The 26,093-nt window shown below is 44.3% G+C and overlaps 1 long non-coding RNA gene across 1 annotated transcript in view; it reads right to left on the reverse strand.

Annotated features, from left to right (window-relative positions):
* Window positions 1-1,329: 1,329 nt before the first annotated feature.
* The window catches only part of LOC309334819, a 48,921-nt gene continuing 24,157 nt past the window's right edge, over window positions 1,330-26,093 (reverse strand). The window contains exons 3-4 of the long non-coding RNA XR_014153285.1: window positions 2,914-4,775; window positions 1,330-1,453 (exon numbers count right to left, since the gene is read on the reverse strand). This is a non-coding gene — a long non-coding RNA (uncharacterized lncRNA). The remainder of the gene's footprint in view (window positions 1,454-2,913; window positions 4,776-26,093) is intronic.

Here is a 26,093-nt window from a genome sequence, read left to right on the forward strand (position 1 = left end):
GTCATCTTGAGTAATGGTGCTGGAGGCTTTGTTAGAGCCATCAGGTGCTATCTGTTTGTTTTGCAATAAATCCACCTTTTTAATTAGCTACGCTTACTGTGTTATCAGGGACGCAGGTGGCGCTGTGGGTTAAACCACAGAGCCTAGGACTTGCTGATCAGAAGGTCGGCGGTTCGAATCACCACGACAAGGTGAGCTCCCGTTGCTCAGTTCCTGCTCATGCCAAGCTAGCAGTTCGAAAGCACGTCAAAGTGCAAGTAGATAAATGGGTAGGTACCGCTCCGGTGGGAAGGTAAACGGCATTTCCGTGCGCTGCTCTGGTTCGCCAGAAGCGGCTTAGTCATGCTGGCCACATGACCGGGAAGCTGTACGCCGGCTCCCTTGGCCAATAAAGCGAGATGAGTGCTGCAACCCCAGAGTCGTCCACGACTGGACCTAATGGTCAGGGGTCCCTTTACCTTTACTTACTGTGTTATCAAGCTGGGAACCTGGACTCCTGACAAAGCCCAAGGAGGGGCGCCTGCTGCTTAGTCACCAGAAGTGTGTGTGCGCGCGCCTCAGAGGCTATTGTAAGTTTGTGCTTTGTCAACAAAGAATTAAGCTACTGGTTGTTTGTCATCCTTGGGCTGGCTGTGCTTAGGACATCCCTACATGACACCCCACATTGTTGAGGAGGACAACGCACGGCCCTGCAGAGAGGCTTGGGTGGTGCAGTGCCGGTGGTTCTGTGGCAGGAGGTGAGGAATAGGGAATGCTCCATGTAACTTTTTAAAAGAAACTCCTTCATTTATTTCCTTTTCTGGATGGCTTCCTATTAAACTTCTCAGAGTGATTTAACAACAATAACATTGAGAATAAAAATGTATAAAACATTTTCACAGACAAAACATTTCATATACAGAAGAATTCAAATCCCCACAAACACACACAAAACCCCCACCACCCGATGACCGCTTGTCAACTTATTTTATGATCAAAGGCAATCTGAGGTTTCAAGTGACCGGGGTTCAACGATTCTTTGTTGAAAGAATGCACAACAGGGCCTTGCATACAGTTAGTGAGGCGAAGAGACCACAATTTAACCGACTGTACATGAAATCCACAAACGCCCTCCAGATATGTAAGACTTTCCCCTCTTGATTTCTGCCCTCCATGTCTAAACCACGTTTCAACACAAATGCAAGAAGAGAGGAGGAGGGGTTAGTCAAAATCAATGGAAATTCTAAACATTAATCTTGAGCAAATTAGGAAAGGATTGGTTTTCGTAATCTGTCATTCTTAGATAGCCCTATAGATGTTTGTTGACAAGTTTCAAAGCTGCAAACCTTTCACACACACACACATAAAATTAAGAATAATTAAGACCGAGTGGGTAGACAGACAGTCAACTATACTCATAGATGAGGCTGACATTTGCTGTATAGATTCCTGGTTTGAGCTGTTTAACCAGCACCTGGAAAGAAGAAAAAAGGAAGAACTGTGAGGAACCATATACTGGCTTCCCAGACCTAGATCCACTGAAAGAACAACAGTGCCTCTCCTGCCACTCTCTCACATACGCACCATTAGACAGCTATTAAGCAAAGCAAGGTGGTCCTACCCTTTGGAGACTCCTCTCAATCAACAGCAGGGCTGCGGAGCATATGCCCCTCCAGATATTGTTGGATTTCAAGTCCCATTAGCCCCAGCCATCATGGTCAATGGCCAGGGATGATGGGAGTTGTAGTCCAACAGCATCTGGTTCCCTGCCCCAATTTCCAGCTTCATTAACTTATCACATACAATATATTTTGTATTAAAGCCTACTCTTATGCTCATGCTAACATTAATATTCAGTTCAGAGATTATGCCAACATTTTTCCTCAGGTAAACATATAGGGGGGAAATGAAAGTGTTGGAAAGTTTTATTAGCAGGAACAGGAAGACACTGAAACCTGAAATCCTTCACTTGCTTGCTGTATGTAACTCCCTTTGACCTCCATAGAGCTTATATCTGACGATCAGGCTCTAATCTTCTGGCCATAGATCTTTCTCGAACATTTCACATGAATTTTGCATCATGACCTAATGCGTTTCATCCCCAGTCAGCCTACACATGCAACTGTACAATTGCATATTAAGCACTGGGGGTGGAGGAGGAGACAGGTTCATTTACTGGGCTCATTAGAGTCAGGAAATTCTGGAATGACACATCACCATTGTTGTTTTTTAAAAAGATTTTTTTAAAAAAAATCAAATAATTATTTCTAATTGAGAAATCTCATGCTGGCTCCGGAAACACATGACCCCAAACAAGAGGATGCAATTGTATTTCCTGCTTATACCAAATCTGAGTTTGCAATGCCATGCACATATACCTGGGAGTAAGCCCCACTGGAAACAATGAGACTTAACTTCTGCCTAAGCATGTACAGGATCATGCTGCTAGCCTTTAACCTACCCAAGCAGGCCAGCCGCAATCATAGATGATCATAGAATCATAGCTGGAAGGGACAATCAATTTACCATAGACATTTCAACCCAGATTCTTCTTTCCCTTTCCTCGTGTTCCTTATTTATTAAAGGCGCCACACCCTCCTCATCACCCTTGACTGAAGAAGTCTTCAAACAGACCTCCATCTTCTGTCACCTTGACATCTCTTAATGCCTTTGTCTGAAGGCTCCTTGAGCCTCTTATCTCCAGCCATTACCAATTACACAGTGCAACTGTTAACCCTCTCGCAGGGGCAAGAAAGAAAAAACGAAGCCATTCTTCTAAAATGTGACTGCTCCTCTGTCCTATCAGTTGTCACCTTGCCCTATTGAAGGTTCCTCCTCCTAATCTGTGATCTAAACCAACCTGACACCACCCTTTGGGGTCCTTTCCCTTCGACTTTACAACTTGCTATTGTTATTTATGACTTAACTAGCTACCTCTGGGCTTCACGGCCCTCCTTGTCAATTGCCGTGGGATGCCGTTGATATAGGAAGTGTGCTACGCAAGACCGTGCAGTGGTGCCTCCATCTCTTAAGGGGTATGTGCTAAAGGTTTAAGAAGAAGAGGAGGTTAACTGTGGGCTTAACCTTTCTAAGCCCCTCTGCCTTCCTGAAGACAAAGACACAAGCTCCAAACATGCATTACCTTCTCTGTGCATTTGTTTCAGGAGCGGGCCGTGTTAAGCAAAGGTACGCCAGTCGATAATAAACCTGCTCCACAGTGTCATTTGTGGGTGATTTGAAGAAAAACAGACCATGTAATCAGGTCTAAGGGGGTCTATAATACCAGCAGACGCTAGTGCTGTCAGCTATAGAAAATAATTAGAATGTTATCCCTGTGGCAAGTTGAATGTAAATAGATCTAAAATACAACATAATGACATTCTCCTCTGTAAGCCAGGGGATCTGCTTCAAATAAAAGGGCCATTAACACAACAATTAAAGCCAAGGGGGCTGGTTAGGCCGGGAGCCCTCAGCCTGGTGCAGGGTGAGGCAAGGAGCATGGGGTGTAAATCTTTTGCCATTGCAGCCAGGAATGTGACTATTAGCCCTCTTGTGACCCGAGGGCTTCCCAATAATGCATCTGCTCTCTGTCAGGGCCAGGATTTCGTAACATCTTTCTGCAGTGTGCAAAGGCAAGGGACTTTTCCACAAAGCGGTGCTAAGCGAGGATGGGTCACGGGTGTGGCCACCTCAATGGGGCTCAGCACGAAACAGTTCTCACCCCACCCCAGGCCTAGAGAAGTATTTAAGCACATGCTTTTTACTAAGTAACCTAGTTGATACAACCAGGGGGTTTCTCTTTAGCTTAAACTGAAGCATGTGTTTCATTGTTCCGGGGAGCCAATACATTGCTAGAACTTCCCAATAAATATTTATTAAGGAGTATTCCAGAGTACAGCTTCCCAACAGGAAGGGTATCTAAAATAGACTTGTAGTGGAGAAATTGCATGATTCCACCCTGCCCAGCTGCTACTTGGCTATGATCTCTGAACTTCACTTCTCCTTTTGCAAAATGAAAATAATAACAGAAGCCTAACTAATACTTATTTTCTGTATTTAAACATTTATACTCCACCTTTCATTCAATGGAATAGGGTTGTTGCAAGACTGAATGAAACAAAAAGGGTGGGGGACATTAGTTGTTGTTTTTAATAGGGGAAGGATCAGGAGATCTGGAAAATAGCAGAAAAATCTCTTTGCTCAGGACCTCTGGGTCACCCCCTGGAAGTCATTCCTCAAGGAAGTGGAGACCATGGTCCATGGAAAAGGGCACTGGGAATTGTAGTCTTGTGAAGGGTAAACTACAGTTCCCAGGATTCTTGGGGGGGGGGAGCCATGTGCTTTAAATGTGTGGTGTGTATGCAACTATAGAATCTTCACAAGGATGTAAAATGGGAAATTGACTAAGGTCATTTAACATTTAACTGATATTTTCTATTGTTGGACTTATCCATTGCTCACTGCAAAAAAAAAAAAAAAATCTCTCAGTGACTTACAAAAAGATTAAGCACCAAAAAAGGCATAACATAAAACAGATGTGTGAAACCACTGGCCCTCTATATGTTGCTGAACTACAACTCCCATCATCCCTAGACACATAACCAAAACAATACATTTCAATAAAACCATTTCAATAACCATAAACAGGACCAGCAGAAGCCAAAAAAAAGCTTCAGCAGCAAAAAAGAAGAACTTCAGCAGCATCTCGGTCCCATCTGGATTAAGCTTCATCCTATTGGCCTTCATCCAGTCCATTATCGTAACCAGGCACCAGTTCAGCACATCCACCGCCTCACCTGCAGAAGATGAAAAGGAGAAAAAGAGCTATGTGTGTTCAGCATACTGATGAAAGTGTGCTCCAAAACTCTGTATGACCCCACGCAGCGGTTTCATGTAGATGTTAAACAGCATGAAGGACAAGACCAACCACTACAGTATCCCAAACCAGAGAACCCACAGGGCAGAGCAATATCTTCCAAGCACCAACTTCTGGAGCCTACCACCCAAGTAGGAGCAGAAACAACACAACACAACACACAGTGCCCTCACACTCCCCGTGTCTTTCTCCTGACAAAGGTCACCATAAAGGGCGACCAAGGCAGTTTCTGTGCCCAAAGTAGGCCTGAATCCTGATTGAAATGGATCTAGAAAACCAGATGTTTCAGACTACAGCTCCTCCAGGAAATCCTCCAGATAATTTGGACCACAACTGCCACCATCCCTTACTATTCGAAACATTGACTACCCTGAAGTACATTATTAAGCTCAATTGAACCTGGTCATGTTTAACTTTCTCTGGTGAACAAAACGATTCCCCCATCTCTCTACAGTATTAGAAAAAGGGGTAACAAGCTTCAGAATAATGTTTCTTCCTCTCTCTTCTCATATTTGGCAGGATAGGCTGTTGTCCATATTTAGGGCACTGGGTTTAGGTGTTTCAGAAGAGTAAAGTTGAATTCAGGTGAAGAATCATCATTGAAGGCAAGTGTGAAGGCTGACCATGGCCTCTGGCTTGCTCTGATCCAGGAGTGGGGGCCACCAGATTTTGTTCCACTCCAATTCCCATCAGCCCCAGGCACTATGGCTAATGGGCAGGGGGTGGTGGGAGTTATAGTCCAGCAGCACCTGCAAGTTCCCCACTCCTGCTTTAGCTGAACCTCTGAATAGGATCTTACCCATAACTGGAGCTTTGAAGAGAACCAGTGCACAGTCTGTAGCCAGAAAGAGCCAATACACAGAGCTTATACACAGGTTGATTCTGTTCAGACGTTCAGATAAAGACGCAGAGGTGGGAGGTGAAGTGGTGGGCACAATCCCCCCCCACACATGTTCAACATAGGTGAATTGGTTGTAGGAAGTGAGCTACAACCAATCCATTGCTATCCTTATTGCTATCTCTGTCCAAGCCCCTGGAACAAACAGCAAGTCAGTGCTTCATTTCCATGCAAAATGCCTAAGGGGAAAGAAATTAGGACACGGATTGACAAGCCGATGACATGAAGAATACTATTAAGCAAACAAAGGGCATACAGTGACTCTTGTTCTGCAAGAAAATATTTCCTAAAAATAAAATACACGGGCCATTGAAGAACCCAGTGGCCTCTCCACTAAAGCACCACTGTATAATAATAAACAGGAAATCTCCTGTGCTGCTCAGCCAAAAAAGGGGGGAGTGGGGGAATCTGAAAACGACTACCAATGGAAGAATGTTTCCAAAAGAAAACTAAAGTGTCTTCACTTTTCAACATGGGTTATGGATCTTCCTTTCCAGCAGCCGTGAATCCCATCTGGTTCCTGTTTCTATTTGTCAGATCTCCCAGAAACCTCCAAAACTCATGGGCAGCAGCTCAGCCTTCCCCCAGGCGTGGTAGACTCCTTTCCAAAGCAACTCATGGAATGGCATTTATTTCCAGGTGGGCATGCTTGGAAGTAAGAGGGCAGGAGATGCCTGGAAGTGTCTCACATTTATTCCCCCTTTATTTCCCTCTGCTGTCTGAAGATGTGAATCTTAAAATATCCTCCACCTGTTGCTCTTGCACAGCCAACACCCATTTCCATCTGGTCATATTCAGCAACCAAGAATTTGGAATGGACTCTAATGATGCTGCTGGCTTCCAACTCCTGAGAAGTCAGATGCATGGTGTGCCAACTCCCATGGTGCATTTTCAGACACACGGACCCTTAAAACCTGCCATTTCCTTCCATTCATCTTGTCCGGTACTAATTGATCCCAGCGTAAAGGGTCTCAGGTTCAATTCCCTGCATTTCAACTTAAAAGAAGCTCTGTTAAGGCTGTGAAAGGACCTCTGTTTGAGTCCTAGAAGAACTATTGCCAGTCAGAGTAAGCAATACTGGACTATATAGACAAATAGTCTGACTCAGTAAATGTTATTACCTATAACTGAGGGGAGCTTGGCATGTCAGATCATCACAAATAACATGACTTGGAATAAACAGGACATAAAAAACCAACAGTTTTTCTCTGGTGCAACTTTCCTTCCAATATGCTTTTATTAATGACTTGTATGACCTCGTGCAATAAATCACTTCATCAATAAGGAATAAACACCCTTCATATTCTATTTACAAATAAATCCCTCTTGCACTGTGCTTTAGTTCAGCAAGTGTATTGAAGTGTGCTCTAGGTCTGCATTTTGTTTCCTGCTATTTAGATTTTGAGCATTTTTTGTGGTTCCCAGACGAAAATACCGGGAAGAAAATCATACGGAGACATCCTAAGGGATTCTGGCTTTTTCCATTGGGGGGAGAATGCAGGAAAACATGACTGGGTACCCAAAGAAGTAGCAGGCTGCCAGCTACAGCCACAAAGAGAGGGAGGGAGGGAGGAGGGAGGGAGAGCAAGAGAATGCAAAGCAGAAACTCTTGGTGACCAAGAGTTAGTTGGGTCCTCCTCATTTAAGGGGAAAGTCCGTTCTGTTCTCTTTGTCTGCTGCACACCATATCTTCAAAATGATATTAGAAGCAAGATATTCACAGGAAAAATCCTGCCCTGCAAAGCTTTGGTCAAAACAGTGTGCTAAAAGATGTGTGCAATTTATATCTACTTAGTAACAAAGTGGATTCTCCACCTCACACTTGCCAATGGAAGATAATAATATTATGCAAAGGAACCCTTCTTATCCCCTAGATTATAGTAACCTATATTTCATACGTTGTAATAAAGAAGAAGAAGAAGAGGAGGAGGAGGAGGAGGAGGAGGAGGAGGAAGAAGAAGAATTCTGTACAATCTCTGCAACTAGAATTCTATAATCTTTTTACTGTGGAAATCTAATAAAATATTATTTTTTTAAAAAAGGAATTCTTAAGACCGTTAGGGAATACTTTGCAGGTATATTAGGCAATGAGCACCACAAGCTTTTGATTGGGACTAATACAGTAAGATGGATACATTTAGGACATTGGAATGGAACTTACAGAAGACATCAGGAAGTAGCTATAAATCAGTCCAGCACAGTCATAGAATAGCATCAGTTCATGGGGGAATAAGGACAGATAGCTCTGAAAGGGGGCTATGCTGGGACAATGGAATCAGGAAGGACCTCATGTAACCACAGCAAGAGGATTATAGAAGCTGCCTTATGCTGACTCAGACCTGTCATTGGCTCTGGCGCCACCTACTGTTGGCCTCCCTGCCTTCTCCCCACCAGCCCCAATGGGCACTAACCACCACTGACGACAACACTAGGTAGAAGGAAGCTTCCTAGGTCCCTAAAATCAGTTTAGGGAACTGCTCATGTCCTTAACCCAAATTATTTCAACAGCTTCATTCACATCAGTGCTAGAACTCTGTGGAGAGGTTTGGCTCAGACTTGTTGAGGTTCTGGCTTCTTAGGGCATCTCCCCCCCCCATACTTCCTATGAAACCGGGGAGAGTCCCTTCCCTGCAATTAACAAGCTCCAGATAGAACTTTCTCATCAGAATTCTCCCTTGTCAGCATTCTTTTTAATTAGTACATTTTCCATTTTCTGTGAGAATCTATTATGAGAACCAATTCGGCACGGAGACCAGTTTTGTGGGGGCTTTGTACTTAAAGGAGATGATCTGTCACTAGAACCCCTTTTAAAGTGCCACGTGGCTCTTCATCTCTGAAACGCATCTGTACAATCTAAAGCTTTACTTTTAAAAAATCAAACACATACATTGATGGAGAGAGTCACAGTTGTTCTTATCTGGCAGGCTAATTATGTAGAGGGGTTTTTTTAAGTGACTGAATACACACACACACACACACTATAGCATGACTTCCTTATCAACTATATAATGTTTCAAATGAAGCCAAGACTTGCATATTCTGGGTATTATGCTAACTATGGAAGTTTGAACACACAGCACAACCAATGAACTTTGCTTTCTCCACAGTCATTCTATACCATTATATTTCAGAATGGCTACGTGAAGGCAAGAGGCATAAAAAAAGAGGAACTGACACATTACATGCAAGGATAGTGTCACACATATTAAATAGCTGCTAAATTCCTATTAAATCCAAGGGTTAATCCACACAGATCTGATAATTGTACTAGAACCCTAGCAGGAGGAAATACAAAATGTTACTTAATACATTCGCAGCTTTCCAACTATGCTAGGAATATTGCTTTTTTAAATTGCTGGCAATTCTCAAATTTCAGGCTACATAAATGCTAGCTCATGTATCCCATTTCTCTTATGTAAAGAGAGAGAAAGAGAAATAAAAGATGCTCAGCTTTGATAGTGCTTCTCACCTGTCGGGAAAAGTGAGAGTTTCTCGATCCACGGCAAGCAGACAGTCACGGCTGCTGCGGCGGCAGAAGTCTATTTCAGGGGAAGCCAAAGTGGGGCCCTCCAGATGTTGCTGGACTCCAGCTCACAGCAGCCCCAGCAGCATGGCCAAAAGAGGATTAGACAAAGTCATGGAGAGGAGGGCTATCAATGGCTACTAGAGATGATGGCTATGGTCTGCCTCCACAGTTGGAGGCAGCAATACCAGTTGCTGGAAACTACAGAAGGAGAGAGTGCTCTTCTGCTCATGTTCTGCTCCTTGGTTTCCCACAGGCATCTGGTTCTCCACTTTGAGGACACGATAATGGACTAGATGGCCCATTAGTCTGATCCAGCAGGCTATTATACAGTAGTACCTCAGGTTAAGTACTTAATTCGTTCTGGAGGTCCGTTCTTAACCTGAAACTGTTCTTAATCTGAAGCACCACTTTAGCTAATGGGGCCTCCTGCTGCTGTCGCACCGCAGCCACAAGATTTCTGTTCTCATCCTGAAGCAAAGTTCTTAACCTGAGGAAATATTTCTGGGTTAGCGGAGTCTGTAACCTGAAGCGTATGTAACCTGAAGTGTCTGTAACCCGAGGTACCACTGTATTCTGATTAGTCAGGGATGATGGGAGTTGTAGCCTAGAAAACATCCCCAGGGCACCACATTGGCTATTGTCAATCTATTTGGCATTGCTTGTGGTGTGCAGAAGTGCCAGGTGTTTACCTTCCACCTCACCCCACAGTTTTCTCCACACAGCACCCTTTGACACTCACAGAAGCACACCCCAAAGGACAGTATACCCTTGGAGGGCTCCTCAATACATAGAAATTGCAATGGGGCAGCGGGCATTCTGGTTTTGACTAGAGAGGAATAGGGAGACATCCAGAAAAATGACAAAATGAAGACCTGAAACTGTTAACAGGGCCAGCACCTGAGGTAAACTCCAAAATGGTGTCCCCCCTTCTGCCAGGGAAGAAGGGATGAGGGAAGAGCTACATCAGGAACAAGGTGTGTGTAAGAAAGCTCAACATCAGGATCTGCCACCCCAGTGGATCTTGCCACCTGAGGCAGTTGACGCACTTGGCCTCATGGGTGGGCTGGCCCTGACTGTTAAGATGCCACTACTGAGTCCTGCAGTAGCACAGAGAGGCTGTCAAGAAGACATCAAGAAATATCTGCCATCACCCCTCCCTGTGCTCCAAATTCTGAGCTTGTCCAAATGAGCTCCTGCTGCTCAAACACTGCAGCAGACTGAAAAACACATACGTGTGCCCAGAAAAAAACAACGCCCTCCTAAACCCAGGCTAGCAGGCAGGTTGTTTTCTTTCGGTCCTGTGGGGCAGGGACCTTTGGTGCCCGAGCCTGCTGCTTCCTTAGGGCAGTAGGAGAAGGACTGTAATTCAGAGGCCCATAGAGATCAGTGATAGAGCATCTGCCTTTCAAGCAGAAAGTCCCAGGTTCAACCCTTAGCAACTCCAGGCTGGGCTGGAAATATCTCCTGTATGAAACCTCAGAGAGCTGCTGCCGGTCAATAGACAACACTGAGCTAGATGGACCCATATCCTGTTATAGGTCAGCTTCCTGTGTTTCCTAGTTGTCATTATTAACATGATACTGACACACTCATTGTGTGCACTGTGAGATGCATCAATGGACTAGATGGACCAATGGTCTGTCTCAGTAAAAGGCAGCTTCCTATGTTCCTAGTTGCCCTCAGCTTTGCACAAGCTCCCCTCCACCCCCAATGCTGGTTGAGAGGCTCAGGTTGTTGCAGCTGTCTTTGGCCCTCCAAACCTATCAATGGGAGTTTGGCTGGGCTTCAGAAGGACCTCCATGTGCTATTTTTTCCAGCAAGCTCCTCAACAGGTAACCTTTCTGCCCCTCTGTGTCCCGAATGCTGAATACTTTTGCTCTCTTAAAAAGGAGTAATCAGAACCATTCGGTTTTCTTCCAGCCAGCCTGGGCCCCAGGTGGCACAGAGCCATTCTGTCCTTTCAGAAACCCTCCCTCGGCCAGCCAGTCCCCAGTCCTATTCCTTTTGGGACGCGAACGCCTTGTACAAGGAGACTTGGTGACGTCAAGGCAAGCCCTATTCAATTGTCCCCAGTTATTATGAGAAGCAAAGAGTAGTTTATATGCCACACCTCGGTCGTCAGGAAGTCAGAAAGCATAAATCTCCACTGGGAGGGAAGGCAGTTTGTTTGCAATTCACTCATTTCTTAAAGCTGGAACAGCAGATGACGGTGCTGGAGACCAGTCACTTGTGGTCTATAACCCATTTTGAGTTCTGGACTAACTGCCCCAAACTCAGTCCTAGCAGGCAGTTATAGTAGAGTGAAACCTTCTGTGGTTTCAGGGGTTTGTGAAGTGCACACCTCTCAGCTCAGTAGACATCTCTCTGGATATGTTATCTGCATCAAAACAGGCTACTGTGTTCTCTGCATCACCCCATCTCCATTGCCATGTAAAGAAACAGGTGGGACAAAGAGTACCTAACAAATAACAGTGCCCCATTCCCTGTATTTTGGTCTCCTCCCTCTTTTGTCATCATTTCCCCTCTTGTAAAAGAAGGGTATAGTTCCTCAGGGCTGAACTGTATCCCCTATGCTATTTAACATCGACATGAAACTGCTGAGTGGGGTCATCTGAAGTTTTGGAGTACGTTGTCAGCAATATTCTTATGACACATAGCTCTGCTTGTCATTTACATCTTCAAGTGAGGCAGTGGAAGTGCTGGGCCATTGTCTTGTCTTGGTAATGGACTGGATGAGAGCCAACAAACTGTAGTTCAATCCAGATAAGATGGAGGTGCTTCCAAGAAATGCTTGCACTGATGGGACAAGGCAACCATTTGGTGCTGCTTCTGGACTGAATTTCACAACAAACTGTGACTTGGTTGATGCAAACCTGGTTTCACTGCCTCCCAAATAAAACACCCGGAGCCTTGCCCATATAAAAAGAGGCAGTGGCGAGAACTTCAACGGATAATGCCGGCTGAGTGGTCTTGTCCCTGCCCTGCCTTTTGCCCCACAGCTAACAAAGATAATGAGTAACACTGATATTAAATAGGGATTTGGGAGCTTTCTTTTTTGGAAAGTGGATAACACATTACAGCAGATAGGAAAATCCATCAGACTTTATTTAACTGTAACATTTATTAAGAGGAGTGAAAAGGTCAGTGCGGAGCTTGCGGCGTATGGGCTAAACTCCTTTCCCCAGCCCTGAAAGCGACAAGAAAGCAGATCCTTTAAGATGCAACTATCTTAAGCTCCCCTCCGCTGTTTAAACTCTTGGTAATTCTAGGTTTTGGAGACAAACGTCAAAGCAGAGGGCTCTTCCCTTCATTATTCAAGTAAAGGCCCCATCAATATTATCTGTAATAAGAATCTGCTGTTGACATGGCTCACCCTGCAGTTCCTGTTCCAGGCAGCAGCCTCTGTCAATAGGATTAAAGTGAAGGAATGCCTTTGACAAGCCCACTGGCTGCTGGTTCACTGCTGCCATCAGGCTGCCAAATTGAAAAGGCATTAGGCACCATTGTGGGCCGACGAGGGCAAGCCGAGAGCAAGCTCGTCCAAATGGGGGACTTACACCTTAAGACTTCACCTGGACTTCTGCGGCTCTGCGGGTCAATCCACGTGAATGTCATCATCTTCCACGGGGGCGGGAGGGAGACGGTAAATCCTCATGCAGCTAGGAGGGCACAGCTTCCTCTCGCCATTCCCTCCTACCCCAGCATGTTGCGGCGTCTGCTAGAGGGACAGCCAGCATTGAAGGGATGTAGGAATCTGCCTTATACCGAGTCAGATCATTGGGCCATTTTGCTGAGCTCAGGGCTGTCTATGCTGGCTGGCAGAGGCTCTCCGGGGTTTGGGGAAGAGAACTCTCCAAATCCTGCCTGGAGATTTTGGGGCTCAAACCTAGGACCCTCTGCATGCAAAGGAGATGCTTTGTCATGGATGTATGGTCCTTCCCCAATAGGGTGCTCAGCAAATAGGGTGCTCGGATCAAGCCATAGCTGTCAACTTTTCCCTTCTTTTTAAGGGAAATTCCCTTATTCTGAATAGGATTCCTCGCAAGAAAAGTGAAAAGTTGACAGCTATGGATCAAGCCCTGCTACAAGTGGGACTGGCAAGAAAACATTGCTGTATATCCTCGCTTCCTAACAGGAGTGGTTCAGAGGTCCAGCCAGCCATGCTATCCTTGTGGAAACTCCATTGCCCCCTGCCTCCTGCTCTTTTTTCTATTTTTCTTTCCCAACAGTAAATATTCTGTTTATTATTATTATTTTTATTAATTTCCAAATTATTACAAATCAAACCAAATTACTTCAATTTAATATAAACAGTCAATATTCTGTCTCTTGCTTGTGAGCTTGCTCTGTTCTCATGGGGCTGTTGTTTTAGGGATTTGCCTTCTTGCTTATATCATTAAAAGAAAACCAACTAAATCTTTATTTCTAGTTCTTTTACACACCTTTTTTGAAACCCACCCTGAGATTGGTGGATGGCGGTTGGGCTAAAAATGCTCTGAAATAAACAGAGAGACCTCTCAGAATTCTCCCCCAGCATGCTGATGCCTCCCCCTCGTTTCTCATTTTGGCTTCAATCCTGGCAGCACTCAGCACCTGCATTTGCTATTGGAAGGAGTGATTATTTCCTCAGCTGATTAGGAGTGTATATGAGCCAGCTGGAAATCAGCAATCACTGTAATTACAGTTCATCTGTAATTATTGCTAATCAATAATCATTAAAATAGCACATTCGTGGGACAATCCGTTCATGTGCAGGCACAGTGCCCACATACAAAGAAATCCTCATAAGGTCCCCATATAGGGGGAGAATCTTATCCATGGTTGAAGACCATGCCATGCGTTTAAAGTACATTCAGTGCTTTAAGGGCGCTGGGAACTGCAGTTCTGTGACGAGAAACTACAGCTCCCATGATTCTTTGGGGGAAGTCATGTGGGATTACAACTTAACTGTCTTAAATGGAGCAGAAAGCTAGGTGAAGGTTGATGTCTTCTGCTTATGGTAAGGATTAGCACAAGAAGTAACCATGGAAGGTTCTAGTATATTCCTCAACAACAACAACAACAACATTTATTATTTATACCCTGCCCATCTGGCTGGGTTTCCCCAGCCACTCTGGGCGGCTTCCAACAAAATATTAAAAATACAATTAATCTTCAAACATTAAAAACTTCTCTAAACAGGGCTGCCTTCAGATGTTTTCTAAAAGTCAGACATCAGATGGGAGGGCATTCCACAGGACGGGCACCACTACCAAGAAGGCCCTCTGTCTGGTTCCCTGTAACCTCACTTCTTGCAATGAGGGAACCACCAGAAGGCCCTTGGCGCTGGACCTCCTTATGAGTTAAGATGTATAGCCAAAGATATGAGGCCATTGCATTCCTGTGAAGAGTCCTTGCTCTCGTTGGAGTCTTTGCATCTTATTCAGAGTATCAAAACAAAGAGCAGCACTTAGTATTTTTGTCATTAGTCTAAGTCAGTTTGGGCAGGTGGCACAAAGAACAGTGACAGTGTACTTCTAGGTTTGTATTACTCAGATCTAAGTCCCACTGGAGTCAACTGGACTTGCACACAGGCAGTTGTGTGCTCCCTGTATTTCAATTCCAAATCTAGCCACCATTTATTTCATAATCAGCCCAAGATACTTCCCAGAGTCAAGTTCATAACTCAAATTCAGAGGTTCTCGTGCAAAAGCTGGACTCCAGTCCTCTGTGTTACTTATTTGCTAGACTTCCAACCTTCCTTTATCTAGAAGTAGGTTACAAATCCGTAGAACAATGAAAACAATAATATAACTATTTTTTTAAAAGAAAAAGAAAACAAGTTTACACACCACTGCTTAAGATTAACTCTCACCTCTCCAAATGCCTTTGGAAAAGGAATGTCTTCATGTTAACTTCAAAAAAAAAGCCAAATGGGCCTCTTGGGATTCAAGTTCCCTCATTACCTCATTTTCTGATATGAACATCTTTTTAGTCCCAGACGGGATGGCCAAAGACATGGCACAAATGGTATAGAAAAAGGGTCCCTTCCCATTAAGTTCCATTTGCATTCCCTCTTGCGTTAATTTGGAGTGGGGAACCTCAGCCCTGAGGGCCAAATGCAGTCCTGAGGCCTTTTATCTCTGGCCCTTGGGACACTCACAAAGCCACACAGCCTCCTCAGCTGCACCCCTCACCAGACCTGCTTTGCATTCGCCATGAGTCTTTTGGCCTGGATGAAATGTGCCCGGGACTCGGATAATATTTCTTGCTTGCCTGGGTGAAGGATAGAGAAGGGGCTGTGAGTGTATAGAAACCAGCTGACAGTAAGATTTATGCTTGTTGCTCCTCCCACTTTTGCCTATGGCCCCTGGCAGGTTGCCCAGAAGGCAATGTGGCCCTCGAACTGGAAAAGGTTCCTTACCCCTCTATGATCACTGAAAGGCCCTGCATTGTCCCACAACGCAAGTTCCGAACTAAGGTAGCATATATTTTGTTCAGCCAGACACAGAGTGAAGTGAATCGAGGGGTGGGCTGAAGTACAGTGAGTAGTAAAAGCACAGCTGCCTTTTTGTGAGGAGATGTAAAAGGTAACAAGACATCTCCAAGAATGTAATGGGATTACATTAAGCCAGGCTTTGCCAACCCAGTGCTCTCCAGATGCTGGCAGGGGTCACCCTATTTCATTCCCTCTCCTGTTTTCCACTACCCACCACCATCACGCAGCACCTTCACTTCCCTGAAGTAGGTGCCCATCTTGTGACTGGACCTTTCAATCAGATCTCACCTAAATGAAATGCTTCCATCAGCCCTCTGGACCCCTCATCCTGCCACGGACATCAGAAGCCACCCAAACCAAGAGTGCATGAGGAGAGTAAGTTCTGCCTAAAGGATACTCTGGTTTTGATGTTTTATTATAATTTTGATCATGCCTACTTGCTGTTTCTACTCTTTACCCTGTTTCTATACTTTTGAATAAACTGTTTATCTGGGATTTCTGGGATGTACTGGTTTCTGGGGGTGGCAGTCTGTACCCCCTCCCAACACCCACATAACTGCTGGTTATTTAAATTAGATCAAATTCATGGAGGTTGACACTCTCAACCCCTATGAGCCATGTTAGTTCCCCGAGGTGGTGAGGCTCTTTTGACAGCAAGAAGGAACCAAGCCTTTAGTGTCATCAGCCTAGTCTTGTGGAATACTCTGACAACAGAGATTCAGCATATGCCTTTCAACTTTTAAACACTTGCTCAGAATTATTCTATTCCACTGGGCTCATGCAGGCAATGAAGAATGCATACTTCCCATAATACAGTGCTAATTTCTTTTTTTTAACTTTTTCATATATATTTTTAATTGTATGGTTTTCTATATCGCTGTTTGAAACCACTCCATTTTTTGAAAAATGAATAGCGGCATATAAATATTTTTATAAATAAATAAATGGATCCATTATGTACAGAGGCAGTATATCTCTCAATAACATATTTTTTGGGTGGTGGGGGTGGTGGAAGGACATAAAATAGGAAGGTCATCTACCTCCATTGTTCTGCTTCCACCTTAAACAGAGTTCTGAACCCAGAAATCCAAGCAGCACCAGTGGCAAGACTAAGGGAGCCATTTTATTTCCCACAATGCTCTGAGCCTGGCTGAATGCTCTGAGGCTGAGCCTGGGGATCCAGCCAATGGCACTTCCACTCACCCATTTGTTGGATAGAAGGGGGAGCTCTGCACTGGCAAAGTGATGCCAGTGGCATCCAATGGGAGTCTGCTGGAGACTTGACAGGGCTGGGCAGCAGGGGTGCCAACCTGAATATAATATTGGGGGGAGCTGATAAGCCTTGCCTCACAAAACTGATCACAATAAATGGTACACACACACCATTTGAATGGCAATGCTTATCAACTGTGGGGCAGCCCTCTCAAATATTTTATTGGGGGGGCTGACGGGACACCAGTCCCTAGGAGTTGGCTCCTCTCTGGGTGGAGGGACACCTCTGCCCAATCTAAATGCCTCAGCAAAACAGGTTTTGATTGATCTGCTAGCCCTGATTTGGGCTGACTGCTGTTAAACTTTGGCTTGATGCAGGACACTAATTATTGAGTGTTCTGCTTGGTGCTTTTTGGGTGGAACATTTGTGTGTGTGTGTTAAGAGGGGAGGGGAGTGCACTCGGAACACTCTCCTTGTTTTCTATTTAAATCTTACCCTAATTTGTTCTTCCTCTGTCCCCTCAGGTGCTGAAGCCAGGTCAGGAAGCAGACAGCTTAGAGTAAACAGATTAATTCTGATTTCTTTTTTATATTGTCAAAGCTATTATTATCCTCCAAAAGGAAAGGAAAAAAATAATGACCCTCATTTTCATTAGGCTGCAGGTTCCATTGGGCTTCAGAAACAGAGCCAGGAAAGCACAAATGTCAAAATATTCTGGAGGAAAGATGAAAAACCTATCCAGGGCATTTCAGGGAACAGGAGACTTGTCAAAGCAGGCTGTCAGGCTGACTGCAAAAATTTTCAGTTCTAATTACAATTATTTCTAGGTTTCTTCTGTTTTGCTTTTAAAGAAACCTATTTTCCCCACTCCGATTTCTGCTCAACAGTAAATAAGGAAAACTAATGTAATTTAAAAGCATGCAGCAGTGTACCTGTTTGCACACTTCCAGAGAAGTGGGTGGGTGGAATTATCGGCAATGATGCTTGTGGTTTGATAGCACTGATCACCTGTTCTGGGGAAGGCTGAAGAGAGTGCCAGTATTTACTTCATCTGACTAATGGAGCTGTCTAGGATGTGGCTGCAGGGCAATCTACGACCACCACTTGAACCCTTTGCTGGATGAGAATGTGGGACCTCAACAAAGTTCATATGCCCATGATGTTTGAAAAGTCAACCTTCTGGCAAGCGACAGGCATACTCAAAACTGAATCAGCACAAAGTGTGGGGGAGGACGGATGCCAAAGTTTAAACTTTCGTTTTGTCCTCATTGGAAAACAAAGCACTAAGCCAAACCATGGCTTAGTGCACACAAGCAAATGTGCTGGCTCCCAGAGGGCAGATCACAGCTCCTTTGTTCCTCCCCAGTTGTTCTGCTGCTACATTGCACTGAGCTGAGCCACGTTTCACCTGAGCATGTCATCTGGACCCGGGCTCCTTGTTTAGCTCTTCCAGACAATCACGCCCTCTAAACCAGGAAAGCAAACTTTGGTTAGAGCTCATGGTTTGTCGGGAGAGAGATAAAACATGAACCTGGGAACCTGGGAAGGTACCCTGGGCCGAACTGCAGTACCCATAACAAGAGATGCATGAGGTGCAGCAGAATCTCATTCTCCATAACAACATATTGCAAATTATTGCTGGAATAATGCAAGTCCATTTCCTTAAGAATGGATCGGTTTGATCCATTCTTAAGGAAATCAGCCCTGAGTGCTCACTGGAAGGACAGATCGTGAAGCTGAGACTCCAATACTTTGGCCACCTCATGAGAAGAGAAGACTCCCTGGAAAAGACCCTGATGTTGGGAAAGATGGAGGCCACAAGCAGAAGGGCACGACAGAGGACGAGATGGTTGGACAGTGTTCTCGAAGCTACCAGCATGAGTTTGACCAAACTGTGGGAGGCAGTGGAAGACAGGAGTGCCTGGTGTGCTCTGGTCCATGGGGTCACGAAGAGTCGGACACGACTAAACAACTCAACAACAACAACAATGCAAGTCCCTCTGAAATGGAGTTGCCAAACCAAGAGTATATTTGGGCACACGCATATACACCCTGGCAACCAGTGTAACAAATATAGAGGAATGAATGACTATCTGGAAAGTTCCTTCAGCGCGAACACAGGCAACCGCAAAGCTTTTATGGGGGTGTGGGGAGAGCGCTTGAAGGAAAAGGAGGAGGACAAGACAAGTCAGGCAAGACATTTAACTTCCAAGTTGCACAATTCACTGCAATGAAGCAACGCGCTGCTGCTTTTTGCCCTCGCCTCGACCAAACCTTCAGTTTAGGAATCATGTCCTTAGGGAAACAGACACAGTTCCCCATTTCTGTGCCTAGTCACTGGCTCTCCAGGTACTAATTTAGCAAAGAGGGAGAACAGATGACTTCCTGCTTGACTGGTCTATTTCAACAGCCTTTCTCCCCCTCCAGGGGTGCACACATGCATCAGTGGTCAAGCCTGCAGAAAAGTCAACTCGCTGCCACAGTCCAGGCTTGAAAGAATGCCAGGCCCCTTTCTCTCCGTGAGTCAGCTGCTCGGCTTCCCAATACCTTGGCTGCCGATCCGTTTGTCTATCCCCTGGCTCAGGGTAAAAGAGTCAGGACAGTATTAAAACTGTCAGATGGGGGCAATTTATGTATATAAACAGAGCTTTGCTCTGCTGATTTACACCCCTGATAACACACTGCCCACAGGTAACAAGCGCGGCTCCATCTGCCAGTGAGACCAGTTTGGATTGACTGATACATAAAATTGGGGAGGCCTCCTTTCCTTATCACCCTCTGCATCAATAGGCACAAGCACACACACACTCGCAAAGCAGGGGCAGCCAGCAAGTACTCATGGAGTAACATGATGCAATAAATGCTTTCACCCAGCAAATATCAGGAGAGAGATTAGATAAGGTGGCTCAAGCTCATTTTAACCACCAGGGTGAGTGCCCAGACAGTTAGCTTTCTTTCCAAACTGTGCCTCGAGCAGTCAAGCCCATCTGTTGCAATCCACAGCCCACTGGCCTCCAGTGCGCCCAGGTTTCTAGCAGCCCAGCAGCACACACAAAGCGTCTCCTGCCTACAAAGCAAGATCGCATCTTGGCCAGTCCTTCAAACAATCCCCACTGACTCCTTCGGCAGTTTAAAGTCCAGTTAAAACTTGCCTCTGCTGAGTTTGATCCTGGAAGGCTTCCCTTGACTGCGCAGCAAACTTTCTCCCCTGAACGTGGACGGAAGGAAGGTGACCCGAAATCGTTTTGGACTTTGGCTGTGCAGCCAGGTGCAAGAGGCAGCGATGAGGGTAAATGTCAACTCGGTTCAAGGGGCATCTATAGAATCCACACTTTCCAAAAACAATACGCAAACTGAAACACAGCTGTCCTTTTGAATTTTTCTTCTATGAATTTTGCAAAGTAGTTCTCTAGCCAAGTGATATATACAAGATGCATGTAACAGTGAAGATAACAAACAAAAATGGACTAAATTAGGGAAGATTGGTTTGCAAAAATGCATAGAAAAATGTGTATATAACAGGAGAAAATCACACTTATAATGTTGGTGAATTCTCATTCTTCTTTTTTTAACCCACAAACTGATGTGGAGATGTGGAGGGGGGAAATGGGAGAAAATGAAATTGGCAGGTTTGCCAGTCCTTAGCCACAAGTAGTGTTTTTCTTGTGTAAATAATAATTGATGAGGAGCAGCAGTAGTACCACCCAACTGGTTGGCTTTTTTTTTTACCATTTACAAAAACAAAAATCAAATGGGGATTGTATTTGGAATGGCTCTAGGAAAAAAGACCAGCAACACTGGGCCTTGGCTCTTTCCCAGAGACAGCATTCTTTAACCACCTTTCTCCCCCAGTTTGAAAGCAGTAGAAACTCTGATAAACGTCTTCCTATGTGCATCTCCAACAGATGGGTCCTCTGTTGCTATTAACCAGGTGAGAGACATTGTGGAACGTTTGACTGTGTCTCAGCTGTGTTTGGAAGAAGAAGAAGGCACCTCCCAAAGCATCTGCATAGAGGTATGTGGTGAAGAGACCACACTCTCACCTTCCTTGCGAGGCAAAGCAGGCTGAGAAGCACTGCCTAAGTGTGTTGCCTTAGTCTGAGCACACAGGAGCTCAGACTGGCAATCTCTTGGAGAGGCAGCACAGACATAGGCATCTCCCTTTAATTCTCTTTGAGACACCAGCAGCCAACACTCGGGCTAGGCCAATTCAGCGAGGGAGCAGTAGCTGCTCAGTCAACTTCAAGCGTCTAATTCAACAATTTATTAAAGGATTCAAGATAAGAGAGAAGGAGAAATACGAGGCTGCATTAAAAGGAAATAAACAGTTGTTTCTACCTAATCCTTACACTGTAACAGTCCCTAACTTAAGTTCAGCAACTAGGCAACTAGTCGTAACATTATTGCATGCACCCAAAATGTACAGGACCAGTTTTGAGGCTGAGGTAATTGGCGGAGCTTTTTCAGGCATGGAGACAGAGGCAATATTAAAACTACTCCATTTTTATGATGAGTTTTTTTGGAGGGGGCACTGATTGACTGGGTCAGGAGGGACAGAGAAGCAAGCATCCAATCATACTTGGTGTTTTTTGAGCCCCAATATATAGGCAGGATGACAATTTTCTGGAAAATGTCTCTCATGTCTTCCAGAAAAACTCAGAGACACCGCAGTTTGCCTGCTTTGTTGTTATGGCAGAAAGGGGTTTTGGCAGACACACAAATTCTTAAAGAGACAGGGCTGTGGGCTCAGCATTTAACACAGGGTGATTAAAAAGTTTCATTTCTCGGAAGAGTCCAAGGAATGTCCAAAAGGAGCCTTGGGCTGACAGTTGCCTATCCCTGCAATTGTTAAAATTATTGGGCAGGATTACATGCTCTTTCCCCCTCAGATCTGGCCTGTGGTGTCAATGGGAACACACACTCCCCTGCCTTCCCTGGCACATGGGCTGCTTCTACAACCACCAGCTGTCCACACAGGGATGGCACATTGGAACACATATATATGCATAAAGATCCAATGTATGTAGGCCAAAATCGTGGGGATGGCCATGCAGTTTTGGTCTACATGCATTGGGTTTCCTTTATGTAAGCCCTATTCTGACATGCCATTTTAGTGTATAGATCATGGGTAGGCAAACTAAGGCGCAGGGGCCGAATCTAGCCCAACTGCCTTCTAAATCCGGCCCATGAACAGTCCAGGAATTAGCATGTTTTTACATGAGTAGAATGTGACCTTTTATTTAAAATGCATCTCTGGGTTATTTGTGGGGTGTAGGAATTCGTTCATCCCCCCCCCCCCAAAAAAAATATAGTCCGGCCCCCCACAAGGTCTGAGGGACAGTGGACCAGCCCCCTGTTGAAAAGGTTTGCTGACCCCTGGTATAGATGCACAGCCTTTTTGCCTTTTTAGGGTGCAGAAAAGATAGTTTATCTCTGCACTGCCCAAATACAAGGCACAGACAAATTTCCCTACCTACTGTTGACAGAGCCAATCTTTGGTTTGAATAGTGCCTACCTTCCCAAGGCACTATAACACCCCAAGAAGGCAGATCCCCACCTATATTCAATATTAGCACTGCAGTGTGCAATTTCACCATACAGCAAAAAAATGCTCAGTAAAATTGTAAACACACAAAAACAGAGAAGCGAGATTTAGCGGAGTGGCAAGATTATACAGGGATTGTAATTCAAGGAAGGGAAGGGAAGGAAAACCACAGACGTCAGTGGGGCAAGTAAACATATGAATCTATGTTTCATATACAGATGACTGACAACTTTCTGGATATAGAGTAATGCAGTTTTATCTCGAGGTCATAATCATTTGTCTTTGTTTCTTGTATGTTTTAAGTAACTCACTGGCTGAAGCCCAATTCTCTTCTGCACAGACCACGGGGCTCTCTTTGTGGAACTCAGATCTTTTCTTGACTTAGCTCTTATTTCCTGCAGTTTGTTAGGCATCTTGCAATCATAGCATTTAATGTATTGCCTCTTCCTTAACTTGAAACCAATGTACTGCAAAGCCCCAAATCAGACGTTCTGGAACCCATCTGCACACATCTACTTAAGGCTGCCGGGATACCTCTTTCTTTCTTTCTTTCTTTCTTTCTTTCTTTCTTTCTTTCTTTCTTTCTTTCTTTCTTTGAAATGCCTAAATAAACTTTAAAGGAATCTTGAAAGCATTAGCATTCCAGGCATGCAATACCATGAAGCTGATATTCTTTCTCTAGAGCGTGTACGTGTGCATGTACAGCATAAGAGGCAGAAAGGTGTTGTTTTTTTAAGTACCAAAATGGAAACCAATTTAATCCAGAGTTCATTTAACTGGCTGTAGGATCTACTTGCCCAGTCATCTTAAACTAAGGAATGGCTGAAGGGCCAGGCTCTTTGGCTCTGCCTGTTGACACATGAACCAAGACTTGAGCTGTGATGGAGAGCTATGTCCAGCCCTTCTGTGGCCAGTGTGGTGTAGTGGTTAAGAGCAGTGGACTTGTTCCAAACTTTTATCCAAAATGTATAATCAACTATTAGATTGGGATACCAAGGATGAAGAGATAAAGGAAGTCATGATCAAATGGGCCATGGACCTTGGATATAATTTAGATTACGACAGGTGGGTGAAACTTTGGAACAAGGACATGAAATTCACAGCATGTGTTGGACTCCGAGAAAATGTGCAAAAAATGATGTACAGGTGGTACATCACCCCTGTGAAATTGGAAAAAATGTATAAGACCGGGGACAAAACTTGCTGGAAATGTAAATCAAAAGAGGGTGATTTCCTTCATATGTGGTGGACTTGTGAAGAAGTGAAAAGGTTTTGGGGACTTATTTATGATGAACTAAAAAAAATTTTGAAATATACTTTCCCTAAAAATCCTGAAGCCTTCCTTTTAGGAATGGTCGGGGAGGAGATTAAGCGAGAAGACCAAACTATGTTCCAATACGCAACGGTAGCTGCCAGGATACTGCTAGCGCAAAACTGGGAAACCTCTAACATTCCAACCATCAAAGAATGGCAATCTAAGTTATTTGAGTATATAGAGCTAGCAAGGATGACACAGAAGATCAGGCATCAGAAAAACGTAAAATTTATTAATGATTGGAGCAAATTTATTACATACATAGAAACAAACTTAGGAAATATTAAAATTACAGTAGGTGTAACATAAAGCCTGAGAGGTATAGATAAAGGTGATAGAAAGATACCGCAGGAAGATAATGTGGGAGTAAAGCTCAAACCGTGATGGAGGGAAGTCAATTAATGTTATGTTGTAAATTGATATGTGTGTGTGTTTTTGTCTTTGATATGTTTTGTTGATGTTGCTGTTTTTATTTTTATTTTTTGTATGTTATTTTTCGTTTACTTGTTTTTTCCTTTCTTTTGAAAAAGAGCTTAATAAAAAGAAATTTTTTAAAAAAAGGAGCAGTGGACTTGTAATCTGGGGAACCGGGTTCGCGTCTCCGCTCCTCCACATGTGGCTGTTGGGTAACCTTGGGCTAGTGACACTTCTCTGAAGTCTCTCAGCCCCACTCACCTCACAGAGTGTTTGTTGTGGGGGAGGAAGGGAAAGGAGAATGTTAGCCGCTGTGAGACTCCTTCGGGTAGTGATAAAGCAGGATATCAAATCCAAACTCTTCTTCTTATTTATTCTGTCCCTTTAAAGATTCTAGATGGGTTTGGCATATTCATCCTGATTTGTTTGCATGGGAAGTTGGCGAAATTGCATCAAAGCAGGTGTTAAATAACATGGCATGACATTGACCTATTTGGTGAGCATTCCTCCTGGTTTGTGGGGAGGCTAGATGAGGTTACCTGTTTATTGAGCATTCATCCTGACCTGCTTGCTGTGAGGTTAGATGACATAGCGTTGAAGCAAGTGTTATCCCACACTTTCCAGGGCATTTCCCCCATCACTTTCCTCATTTCAAAAGTCTGATCTTTTACGGAAACAGGTTTGTGGCACAATACCTCCTAATCAACTATAATTGCACCACCTGTATTATGCTGTGCAACCTGAACCCCCCTCAAAAATAGTGATGGTCTGGAGGCACCCTTTGCCTCAAAGGAAACATATAGATCCTGATCTTTGCCTAAATACTCAAGACAAGACAGTGTTTTCCCCTTAGATAATTCCAAGAGGGAACCCAAGAGGAGATTCTTCCCAATTCACAGCTCTCTTCCCTTAGTTTCTGTGAATGGGAAACATGCAACATCCAGCACAGGGCTTTTTTGATAGCACAGTTGAGTGCAATCCCCAGTCCTCCCCCCATGGGACGTAGCATAAAAAGGGGTGCTTTTAGTATGATTTTTGTCCTTGTATGCCTTGAGGAATTCTGCCTCTTCAACTTCCAAACACATCCTGTGCACCTCTGCAAATATGGGGATTCTGTTGTGCTTTATTAAAAAGTTTCTGAAAGTAACATAGGAATAGGGTCAGTGTGTGGTTACCTATAAATTAATTGTTTGTTTTTCTTTTGTGGGCATTTTCCCCACTCACTTATCTTAAAACACTATAAAATCTGGAATTAGAAGTTTGAGGTTGTCTGAATAACTGTGCTACCTCACAGCATACCTTTGATTGGCTGATTAAGATATCTGGTTGGTAACTCTTGAGTTGAAGGTTGCTGAATGCAGTTGGTGTCTTCTTCACAAAATGCTGCAGAGTTGGGAGTTCAAATCAAATGTGGTGGCAGTTGTTGGCTATTTAAGAAGTCACTCCCAGACTGACCTCCCTGACAGGGAAGTTGGGAAATACTTGTTCTTTCATTACCAGGCAAAGGGCACTTTAAACCCATGTGAACAGTAGCTGAGGCTTTAGAGGGGGTCACCACCACAACTTTTATTCTGGTGGATGCCCTGTTGCCATGAGTTCCAAAGCAATGAATATATAACATGTGAACACATTCTTTGCACAGTGAAGACTGCAATCTTATTTAGGAATAAGTCCTCTTGAACTCAGTGGGACTAAATTCCAAGTAAACATACACAGAACCAAGCCAATAGTCTGCAGTCCAGTGCACACTTGCTTTATAGTAATCCTCACTAAACTCGAAGAACCAATAGATGTAACGATAAACAATGGGTATATTGTTTCATCTGAGAGCCTTGGCCTCTCCTTGCAA

This window comes from Podarcis erhardii (genome assembly GCF_964252035.2).
Source record: "Podarcis erhardii genome assembly, chromosome: 2".
NCBI classification, from domain to species: Eukaryota; Metazoa; Chordata; class Lepidosauria; order Squamata; family Lacertidae; genus Podarcis; species Podarcis erhardii.